A 12,027-nucleotide genomic window follows, 5' to 3' on the forward strand; every position below is an offset into this window, starting at 1 on the left:
GTGCCACTGCACTTTAGCCTGGGCAACAGACCAAGACTTCATCTTAAAAAAAAAAAAAAGAATAATTGTGTATTGATTAAAAACTTAGTCATGCTCTTTGGCAATATAGTGCTGTGGTGAGGAATGAAGTTTTGGGATCAGGTCCTTATTTCTTTATTCCCTAGCTTAGTGACATTCAGGAAGTTATTTTCCTCCATAAGCCTCAGCTTACTCATCTGTAAAATTGTAATATCATTGTATCTACATTATAGGGTCATTTTGAATATTGAATGTGATAACAAATGGAAGACATTTAGCATAGGAGTTACTTGATATCTGAGCTAATATTATTTATCTATAAACTTATTCAACTATTTACAAAATAAATTTTATTTATGTATTTTATATTTTATTTTTTTGAGATGGAGCCTTGCTCTGTTGCCCGGGCTGGAGCGCAATGGCGTGATAGCTCACTGCAACCTCCGCCTCCTGGGTTCAAGCAATTCTCCTGCCTCAGTCTCCCAAGTATCTGGGATTACAGGCACCTGCCACCACACCTGGCTAATTTTTTCTATTTTTAGTAGGGCGGGGGAGTTTCGCTGTGTTGGCCAGGCTCTCTGGAACTCCTGCCCTCAGGTGATCTGCCCACTTCAGTCTTCCAAAGTGCTGAGATTACAGGTGTAAGCCACTGAGACCAGCCAGGAATTTTAAAAGGTCATAATAGATGTGTCTTTAGAATATAGTTAAGTTGAATTTTCTGATTGTATAGAAAAAAACTATTTAATCTAAAAGGAATAAATGCTTTAAGAATTCTAAGAAAAAGATATTTCAAAAATCAACATTTATTTTTTCCAGTGGTATATCCTGGTTTTATTTTCTTAATAAGAGAATTACAATTATATTATTATGTTGGTGCAAAAGTAATGGCAAAAACTGCCATTACTTTTGCACCAACCTGGTGTTAATACTACCTTGTTTAACAAAGATAGAAGTAACTCGCTAATGATCTTTTATCAGGTAACTCTTCACACAGTAGCATTTAGTGTTTTGACCCTGGGAAATAGGTGAGCTTTTATTCTGTGAAGCCTCTGACCTTTCTCTTTTTCAGTATCTGCTCTTACATTTTTCAAGGCTATTATCATCTTTAAGAAAAAAAAAATGGTGCATGTTAAGGAGCTAATAAAAAAAAAGATGTTTATCTCTCCACACAAAAAAGAAAACAACTTGTTTCCCATTTGAATCCCAGTTCTGCCACCTATTAAGAATATGATCAAAAAAAAAAAAAAAAAAAAGAATATGATCTTGGTCAAGTTATATAACCTGTTGGTTTCTGGTTTTTTTTTTTTCTCATCTGTAAAATGAGGACAATAGGAGAGTTGCGGGGTGTTTAGAGAATTAAACTATTGTGTTAGAGGGAAGGTGAGAAAGGAACAGGAAGTGAAGAAAAGAAGGGAGGGAGGAACAAGTCAGAAAGGAAAAACAGATCAGCTGATGAAAACACAAAAGGAGGACGTGATAATATTGGAATTTCTGGCTTTCATAAGAAGCTACTAGTATAGAGGGCCTTCCTGCACACTCTAGTTGTGTCTAAGAGGGGCTCTACCTTTATATTGCTATTTTTCCTTTTCCTCTGCTTAACATTTAGCAAGGACAACTTTAACGATTTAAACAGTAATGGAAAATGGAGGAGAGAAAATGAAGAAAATGTCCATTATGCAATGAGGAGACTTTTTAAGGGGATGGTTCCAACTGGAATGGAGTGAATGATATTGTTGGAACAGTGGCCTTGGCAGGCAGAGAGTATACGGATCTACAGCGTAGAAATATCTTAAAATTATCTCACCACATGATACCATTTATTCCCTTTTATCGCGTACATTTTTTAGTCTTATTTAAAAGTTAGAATACGTTTTAAAATAAACATATGTAATAAAGAATGTTTTCCTTTCTTTTTTCTATTTGAAATGTAATCTTGGTAATTAAAAAATGACATTGGGGTACACAGATTCTTCTGATAATTATCACTTAGGATGGATATAGGAATTGTCCATAACCCACGCCTTTCAAAGGGTGTTGAAGTAACAAGTGATCCCACAAGAAAGCTATGCCACTTTGGATGAGACACCCAAGAAGTTAGAAACAAAAGTCTCCCAATGGTAATAGGAAGCTGCATCATGAAACTAACTGGAAATCATGTTTGTGATACAGAATGGTGTTTATATTGTTTAAGATTTGTGAATATTTATTGTGTTTTCAAAGTATTTCTCAGTGAGCCTGGTGAAGGCACTAATCAATCAGAACAGACATCTAAACCCTAGAAAGTACACTCACCAATCAGGATGCATGCTGGCCATAACAGAGTATATAGGACAGATACTCAGCCGGCTTTTACGAAGGAAGCTTCAAAGCTCACTCTATCTACTTCGTGATGCTGGGCGGGGCCTTCTGAGGCCAATGACATTAAGGCAGTCCAGTGGATTTCCACCTGTACTGTATTTACCCTGTGATCCCACGGAAAACCAGGACTATTATATCTTTCAATATGACATATGCCATTAAGAATTTGATAAAATATATTATTCTATTCTTCAGAAAAGAGCATACTGTATAACACGGCCTATAATATTAGGGAGCTCAAAGATGTTAGAGTCAGCTAGACCTGGGTTTACAGCTCAATTTTGCTTCTTACTTGGCTTTGTAACCTTGAATAAGTCACCTGAGCTCTCTGAATTACTGTTTTTCATCTGTAAAATAAAGATATTATTACATAATCTTCAGAGCTGTTGAAAGGATAACATGAGATTCTTTCTAACTTCCTTACCATATTCAAACGATTACAAATAAATAAGACAAATCTCTCTATATATTTTAAATCTTCATTTGTTTGTATTTGTCTAAAGGAAAATTTGTGATACTTTTCCTTAATATAATGTTCTTTACATGAAATTCATTTGGAATTTTGTTAATTTCTTTTCTTTTTACATCACTCAAATCACTAAGCAGAAAATAATAGAATTGTATTGCTGTTTTGACAAGGGTGGGAGAAAATGTGTGGATCGTGTTTATTGCAGCTTTTGGTTGGCTAAAAGTGTGAAAAATAATTAGTTACTCAAGTTATCATGTAACTCTTCATGAATACAGCTCTCATTTACCATTTCCTTTAGAATCTAACAGATGTACCTGTCTAGCTGAATATTTGCTAAATGAATCAGCAATTACTGAGATAGGATTACATGCCCTCTCAATGTTGACCTTCAAAATAATGAACCAAATAGCTGAGGAAGCTTATCTATATACTTTAGGAGTATTTCTTGCAATTTTGGCATTTTCTGAAACCAACTTAACATTTTCAAAATTCTTGTAATTAATGGCTATTAGCTTATACATAAGACAAATGTTTCATCTTTTCCTAGAATGTCACCTTGAATTTTGGTTGCCTGCTGGGTTACAACTGCCATCTATTCAAAGTCTACTTGACATGTTCTTTTGTTGCTGCAAAAAAGCCCACAGAGTCCTTGTTTGCAGACTTTATTTTCATATTTTTTATGTAACATGCACAACAAAGTCAACGCTGTAACTAAAATTATGTGTTCATTATTCTTTGCTTGAAAATCTCTGTTGACATCAGAAGTTTACTGTATAGCTTGTCTGTTATCCTTGTAATATGTAAATTCCTTTTTCATGTTATTCAGCACTGACAGAAGGAGGTTTCCTTCATTATAAAATTATGTTAACTTGTGACTCTTTTAATTTCTCATTCTTGATTCATATATGTAAATAGCAATCATTCCAATTTCACATGCTTCAGTGGTTTCTTAGTAGCCATTAAAAGAAGCTGGTGGGTTCAGTAAGTGTATATTGGTTATCATTATAGAAAATAAAAGTCTTTGTAACTCTAGTTAGTTGCAAAATAGCTCCATTTTGGGGCTTGCATACCTGGAAACAATATTAGGGTACAGCTTAACATGAAAAGAAAGGTGTTGGACCTTCCTGGCACACAAAGTCCAAAGATTTCACTCTTGGCTTGCAAAGGATTCAATGTCATTCAACAGTTTCTCTTTGTTGAAAAGTAAAAGTCCATTCTTCCTAACAGATCATACTAATTTCTTCATGAAATGGTACCAATACAACTTTGCCTCCTCTGATTCTGCATTCTAACTTTCAATCCTGTGGAAATACTTGGAAATATAGTATAGAAACATAACAAAAAATATCCATGCCCTCATGGAGCTTACATTATAGTGAGGGGAAGTGGATAAGGCACAAAGGACAAGTAAACATATAGAATAATCCCTGGTGATAAGTGCTGTGGCAAAAATTAATGCAGGAAGAAAAGGATGGAAAATTCCAGTGTGAGTTGTAGGGTGTTATATGACATGGTCAGGGATGGCTTTTTTAGATTAGATGACAACTTAGCAGAGATATGGCAGAAGAGAACAAATGAAACAAGCGACTATCTGTAGAAAGAGTGTTCTCAGCAGAGCCAGTACAAATGCATAGGTCCTGAGGTAGAAGGCTATTTGGAGTGTTTGAGTACTAGCAAAGTAATCAGTATGTCTAGAGCTGAGCAGTCCAAAGCTATGTGGTCAGAATGTTAGTCAAGTAAGGGACTGGGGATTCTACAAAGCCTGAGAGGACATTTTCAGGACTTTGATTTTTATCTGGGATATCATTATTTTTACATGTTTTTATCATGGAATACCAATTATTTGATTTTATTATGGGAATCATTGGAAGAGTTTGAGTACTTAGTGAAATGATCTTATTTCGATTTTATAAAAATCTATTTGTCATTAGCAGGGTGTGGTGGCAGGTGCCTGTAGTCCCAGTTACTTGAGAGGCTGAGGCAGGAAAATGGCGTGAACCCAGGAAGCGGAGGTTTCAGTGAGCTGAGATCACACCACTGCACTCCAGCCTGGGCAACAGACCGAGGCTCCATCTCAAAAAAAAAAAAAATCTATTTGTCAACTATGTCTGGAATAAACTGTAGAAGGAAGATGAGGACAAAAGCTGGGAGAATAGTCTATTGCAAAGACCTGTCAGGGAGTTGTTGGTAGACCAAAGAGCCAAGTCGGTAGAAAATTATGTGTGCTATTGAACTTTTTTGTGCATCTTTGACCTGAAACATTATTTTTAAACCATGAATTTCTCCAATTTCTCCTTCCCTTAAATCCTGACAAAGATGTATTCATCCTTCAATGCTGGGATCTAATGCTGTCTCTCCTATGTGGTCCTTTCTGATATTCTAGGTAAGTGGTACAAGTTCTACTATGCTTGATTAGTACTTTATGTGGGTGTGTTGTACAGTTTTTACAACATTGGCTTGTACTTATTTGTTAATGTCTTCCTAATTAGATCATGAGTTCCACAAAAGGGTTGTTTTAAAAAATATGTATATCCCTTATACCTAGCACAAAATATAGGTATGCATTAAGGACCCCATGAGTAAATACCTCCATTGTAAAACAGAAAACACTTGAAGTGACTTTCTTCCTTTCTTTCTTTTTTTGAGATAAGATCTCATCCTGTCACCCAGGCTGCAGTGCAGTGGTGAGAGCATGACTCACTGCAGCCTTGACCTGCTGGGCTCAAGTGATCCTCTTACCTAAGCCTCCCGAGGAGCTGGGATTACAGGCACATGCCACCAAACTCAGCTAATTTTTTGCATTTTTTGTAGAGATAAGGTCTCACTATGTTGCCCAGGCTGGTGTCAAACTTCTGAAGTCAAGTAATCCGCCTTCCTAGTCCTCTCAAAGTGCTGGGATTACAGGCATGAACCACCGCACCCATCCTGAAGTGACTTTCCATTCCACGAAAATAAAAATAAAAAAGCTAAATTGTCTTAGGGAAGGGATATCTAACTTCTTTTTCAAAAATTTAGAATACGTCAAATGAGGGTAAGCTGTCTGTCACCTTATCAGAACATAGGATAGGTTCCAGTGTCCCTCCTTGTGGGTCACAACAAAAATGTGATTTTATAAGTAAGAGAATGCGTCATTTTGTGGAAATTCACAGGGAGTCTCTCCTTGAGTTTGCCTACGTTCATACAGCATAAAGGAGATACCTTTACTGAGGCCAGACATGTGAGGTAAGTAGCATATGGGGAGCACACTGAACCATGTCATAAGTCATTCCTTCAGATTTCTAAATGGAGACCTTATGGTACAGGTCCTGCCAGCATACTGTTATTTTTGTTTTGTTTTGTTTTATGCTTGTTTTAATAATAGAGCTATTACAAGTAAATTAGAGGAGAGCTATAGCCATAAGCATTGACTTGTCTTCCCATAGCATCGTTGAGTAGAACTGAGCTGGGTGTTAAAATACTTAAGAAATTTGTAAGTCGTGAATGAGCATATCAAGAAAAAAAATATACTATATTAGGAAGAGAGATTAACTACTGACGCTGTGACCTTCAACACTCGGGATTTCAAGGGCATCACTGATAGCAAACTTCTCAAAATATATGAATAGTAAAAAGCTGGGCAGTTTAACTAAGTTTTAAAAAACGTTAAGTCAGGATGGAATAATGGGCTAAATTTAACAGATTGAAAAGTATTAGGGATAAATGTACAGTCCTATTTCTAGTTTCTAAGACCTAGCTACAAAAAAGCAATATGGGAAAACATAAGAGCAACTTGTAAGAAAGATATTTAGAAGCATCTTGACTATAAGCTTTTCGAGTAGTCAAGACTGTGATTCAGCTACCAAGAATACTAATTAGGTTACATAATGGAAATACAACATCCAAGATGAAAAGTAATATTTCCCCTTTACCATGTACTGAAAGGGATGTATTATATTCCATTAGGTACTACATTTGAGGAGAAAAATAGTCGACATAGAACACACTCAGAGAGGGCAGTTAGAATGAAGAAACTCTAAACACGATTATCTGAGAAATAGCAAAAGAAACTAGAAATTTGAAGCCTGTAGGGAAAAGAAAAAGTTTAATGGGATATACGGGAGACCATAAGATATGATATAGAAGAATTAGGGGATTCTGAAAGAACCATTAGGATAGAAGCTTAAACAATTAGATTGAAAAATGGCCAGTAATTTAGGGTAAATAAAAGGAATAAATTGTAAATATTTTAAACTATGTATACTATACTGGGCTACTTTATGAGAGAGTTATTGTACCTACAATGGAGATGTTCGAAGGTCATTTTAGGGTGTTTTTGTCTGTTTATTTTAGCTATGTAGCTGAGAATGATAAAGGGAGGCATTTCTTGGGTTATAGTGGAGTTGAAAGTCTCTAGGAGTCTTCTTAGTCTGATGTTCTGTGATTTTGTTGTGGTGTGGTCATTTTATTATGATGAAATTTAATTTCTCATCAATAATTAGAAAGCAGTCTTAGTAATGCATAAAATGTTAACAAGAATAGCACTAATGATAAAAACTATTCATCATTCGCAGGTCCCAGACACTGTACTTTTTTCATTAGCTAAATCTCGCAGCAGCCTTATGAAATCAGCCAGATGAAACATCCAGTTTTAGTGAGTTAAGTATCTGGGTAAATGTGTCCATGGCCAGGCATTACCTTTAGGCCATGTAGGTTTGTTTTTCCTCTTACGGGTCTGTGATAATCAAACAAAACATGATTTTTAAGCAATAGTAGCTGACACTTACATGCTACTTACAGTAGCGCTAGGCACTATTCTAAGTGCTTTACTCTTAGTGCCAAAAACAAATTCATTTTATAGATGAAGAAACTGAGGCACAGAAAGTAGCTTGATCATAATTGTAAAATTAGAAATAAGGAGAACTAAAATTCAACTCGTGGCCGTCTGGTTCTGACAGTTCACATCCTTAGACCCTACTCTACAGAATATCTCTAACCAAGAGAAGCCTTCTTACTTTTAATAAAAAGATATTATTACAGTGATATTATACAAAACAACAATGATAGGTCAAAGTGTCTAGAGAATTTTACAGTGTGTTAGCAGTTAAACTTGTCTCTTTTTCTAGCTATTGAGCATCAACAACAGCAGTCTAACCACTATTCCCCAGACTGCTGGACAGTAAACTCAGAAGATCATACTACGATGGTGAATTGAATGTTTTACAATGACTATCCTTGGTGACTACAAACGTTTCTGCACTTGAGTTTATTTTACAACTTCTAAAGAAGTGTTAGGTTGGCACTCCAAGTAGGGTACCTGGATATTTATGCACTGATAAAGCACATGCATGTGATCAATTGTAAGCAAGCCAATAGATAACATTATAGTCAGCAACTGGCCAAAGTTCAGACAACAGGAAAAGGCTGGGATTAACCATTTTCCAGTAGGAAAAGGCTGGGATTAACAATTTTAAAATTGTTGAGATTAATGTGAGCGTGAGCATCATTTTTGTAAGCTTCAGAGACAAACTACCTGGACTGGCTCCAAGCATCAGGCAAGCAGTTTCCAGGCAAGTCTGCCAGTGAATCACAATGTCAACCTCCAGTCCTTCTGCTGTCAGTGACCATGGTCTATTACCACCAGAGGCTGCCAAAGTAAGTGCACCGTGCCAAAATGTAAGAAGTGCACAAATATCCAATGGGCTCCATTTGAACATTTTTTAGTTTAGTAATGGTAAGGGCCTTTGAAAACTGCTATTGGCAAACCAGCTCTCTCTCTTTCTTCTCCATAACTGCAACTGAGTGACACTCTTCAAAACTGCAAACCTAAGATATTTGAAAAAGTTCTTTAGTGTGCTCAGAGGTGCCTACTTCCACCGACTGCTGAGTTCAGCCATGTTTCAGAAGTACCCTGGAGATGTTTATCTTGCCCATGGACATGATTTAGAAATGATTAACAGAGAGAGGCTGGAGACCACAGTGGCTCTAGTGGAGGTAAAATGTTCAGTTCTTAGAATAAAGATTTCGTTAAGACCATAGATTTTTGATATAGACCTGTCACTTTAAAATGTGCTTGCTTGACTGCTTCCACTCTGACGGGTCTTTGAAAGTCTTCCCTTCCAGAGCAGGAGAAGAGCAGAGATGCCACAACCATACTTTAAAGTGACAGGTCTGAATATTTAGTGTGAATGGAATCACTGTATCCTAAACCCCAAAGTAAATGTGGGAGCACAGATGAGGTATTCTGTCAGTCTAGGCTTTCAAATAAAATTGTCACAGGGAATTGCCCAGAATAGCCCAATCTAATTGCAGAAAAGGACTATAGCAAGACTAGGGAGGTATGAAGTAAGCCGTTTATATTCCATGAACCATTGGTCAGTAGAGTCTATCTATGAAATACTGAAGGTATTGTCCATGACTGATTTAGCATGGGACTTGTCTCCTATTTGTTTTATTTGATTCCATATATATTAGGCTTGGTTGCTTTATTGAATTTTGTAAAAATTTGTATGTTGAAAAAAGTAAAAAATCTCTGTATAGGTTATACACAGGTTTTATGAAAGTGGTAACTTATTCCATATAACTGAAAGATTAAGACATAATTGGTGTTATTTCAGGTTTCCCACTAAATGTGTGTGTTTGGGTAGAGGAGGTATCATAAAGGTCTTTCGCATGAACTCATACTACAAGGTAGACCTTCTTAACATTCCTAGGCACGACTAGATCTGCATTTGGTTGACACCTATGCAACTTTGCCACATCTATAATACAAGGGGAAGTGTGGAAAGGCAGGAATTTAGAAATTGTTGCTGTATAATAAAAAGTCATTTATTATGCACATAAAAAATAAACTATTTTTAGGGATAATGTGGAGGTACTGGAGGGCAGGAGAATGGATGGAGAAATTGAAACAACCGTTTTCATTTGTGAGGGGCTTGCTACTTCTTTAATGACTGAGAATAGAAACATTATTTGTTAAAAGCCTCTTTCATATTGGTGCATTTTCAGGCTTCTGTCCTTGTTCTCTTTCCACCTGATTTCCACATTGACAACCCCATCTAAACTCAGTTTCAACTCCATCTATTTCAAAACACCACACACACATACACACACACACTATCTATATATGTATATATATATACACACACACATATATATTAGTTGCTGTATATATACACATAAACACATTATATATAATACATATATATTAGTTGCTACATATATATGTGGAAATATATGTATTTGGGTCTACTACTTATCACACATCTTAAATTACATGTCATCAAGGCAACAGACAACTCTCAGTATATTTAAAATTAAACTCATCTTTCCTTCTCCTAAAATATCTCCTCCCTTGTCATATAAATTATTTATGCAAATAGAAACCTAGTTATTCCTCTGAACTCCTCTGTATGCTTTTCCTACCACTCCATATGATTTCTCGAGTGTATATATTCTAGCTTCTGAATATCTCCTGAATGTATACACTTCTCTCCAACTTGGTTTCAATTTCCTTAGTTCACACGCCCTTCATTTCATGACTGAAATTCTGTAAAATTATCTAATTGTTCATACTAAAGCAAGCCTAATCTCTGATATTCCTGTGCCATTCTATAGAGGGTGATACTATAAAATACATATCTTTGATCACCATAACTTTAAGGATAAAGTTTTTTTTCAGTAAATGTAATCTCTGCCTACATTACTATTCTAATTTTCATCATCTTCTCTCATAAATGTGTTAAATCAAACACATAGTTTGCTATTTCATGCTTCTGAACTTTCATACATGGTGTTGCTATCTCCTGAAATATCAGGTGCCCATTCAGCAACTAATAACTTTTTAAACAGTCCTAGTCAACTTCATCAAATATAGCTCACTAAAAATTTTCAGTCTGATTAAACTCTCTATACCTTGCATTTTTCAAAGTTCTTGTCTTTTCAAACCATACTATACTCCTATCATCGTTAGTTTGTTCGCCTATCCCCCCAATAAACTGACACTGCTTTTTATTTTAAAATACAGGCTTCCATTTGGTACACCTATTTGAGTAATTAATCAACATAACCAAACAGTAGTTCATTAATTATTTCTTAGATAACATAAGTATGATCTATATTATCAGGAGCTAAAATGATCAAGTACTTCTAGTCCCTCTTTCTCCACTTACCTTCTTGAACTTGCAGAGAAGTAATCAAGGCTTAGACTCTGGACAACTTCTTTTTTTTTATTAATCACACAAACTCATTTGTTGATTTTATCAATTGATTTTATCAATACAGAACATCCCAGCCCCATGTATTGTACTGCCTAATTGACATCCCACTTAGATATGTTATACTCATTTTAAACTTAACATATTGTAAATTTATCAAATGATTTATCCCCTAAACCAGTGTCTCGTATGAACTTTCCCATCTTAGTAAATAGTGACACCATTATTTCTGTTTCCCAAGTCCAAATACTTGTTTGGACCCCCTTGAACTCTTCATCTCACATGCAGCAACTGGACCATGAGAAAATCCTATTGATTCCATCTTCAAAATGTGTTACAAATTCAACTACTTCACAACACTCCATTAGTATCATCTTGGTCCAAGTTTCTGTTGATTCTCACCTGGATTAGTTCAATTGTCTCTTACACCATTTTTCTTCCTCAACACTTGTACCCATATAGCCTGTTGTCCTCCTAGCAGTCCAAGCAATCCTTTAAATATGAAGTCAGGTCACCTTACTTCTCTGATAACATTCTTCAATAGCTGTTTGTCTCAAGGTGAATGCATAGACTTATAAGAGCCTACAAAGCACTGTGCAATCTGGTGCCCTTGACTTTGCCTCCTGCTATACTTCCTTATACTCACACATGCTGGCCACAACGGTCTCTGTGCTCTTCCTTCGACAACACAGCCAGGTTTCTGGCACAGGGACTTTGTACTTGCTATTCCCTCTGGTCAGGTATCCTCCAGATATCCACATGGTTGGATCCCTACTTCCTGCAAATCTTTACTGAAAATTGACTTTCTTAGTGAAGTCAATCCCAGAGATCCAATTTAAAGTTTCAAACGCCTCACTCCCAACATTTCCTACTACGTTTACCTATGAAAATAAAACGTCCAGGCAGGAATTTTAGTCTGTTTTGTTCACTGCCAGCTTCCAAGTGCCAAGAGAATACCTGACACTAGTAGGCTTTAAATGAAAATGTGTG

Source organism: Trachypithecus francoisi, unplaced genomic scaffold (genome assembly GCF_009764315.1).
Source record: "Trachypithecus francoisi isolate TF-2019V2 unplaced genomic scaffold, Tfra_2.0 Lachesis_group12, whole genome shotgun sequence".
NCBI lineage: Eukaryota > Metazoa > Chordata > Mammalia > Primates > Cercopithecidae > Trachypithecus > Trachypithecus francoisi.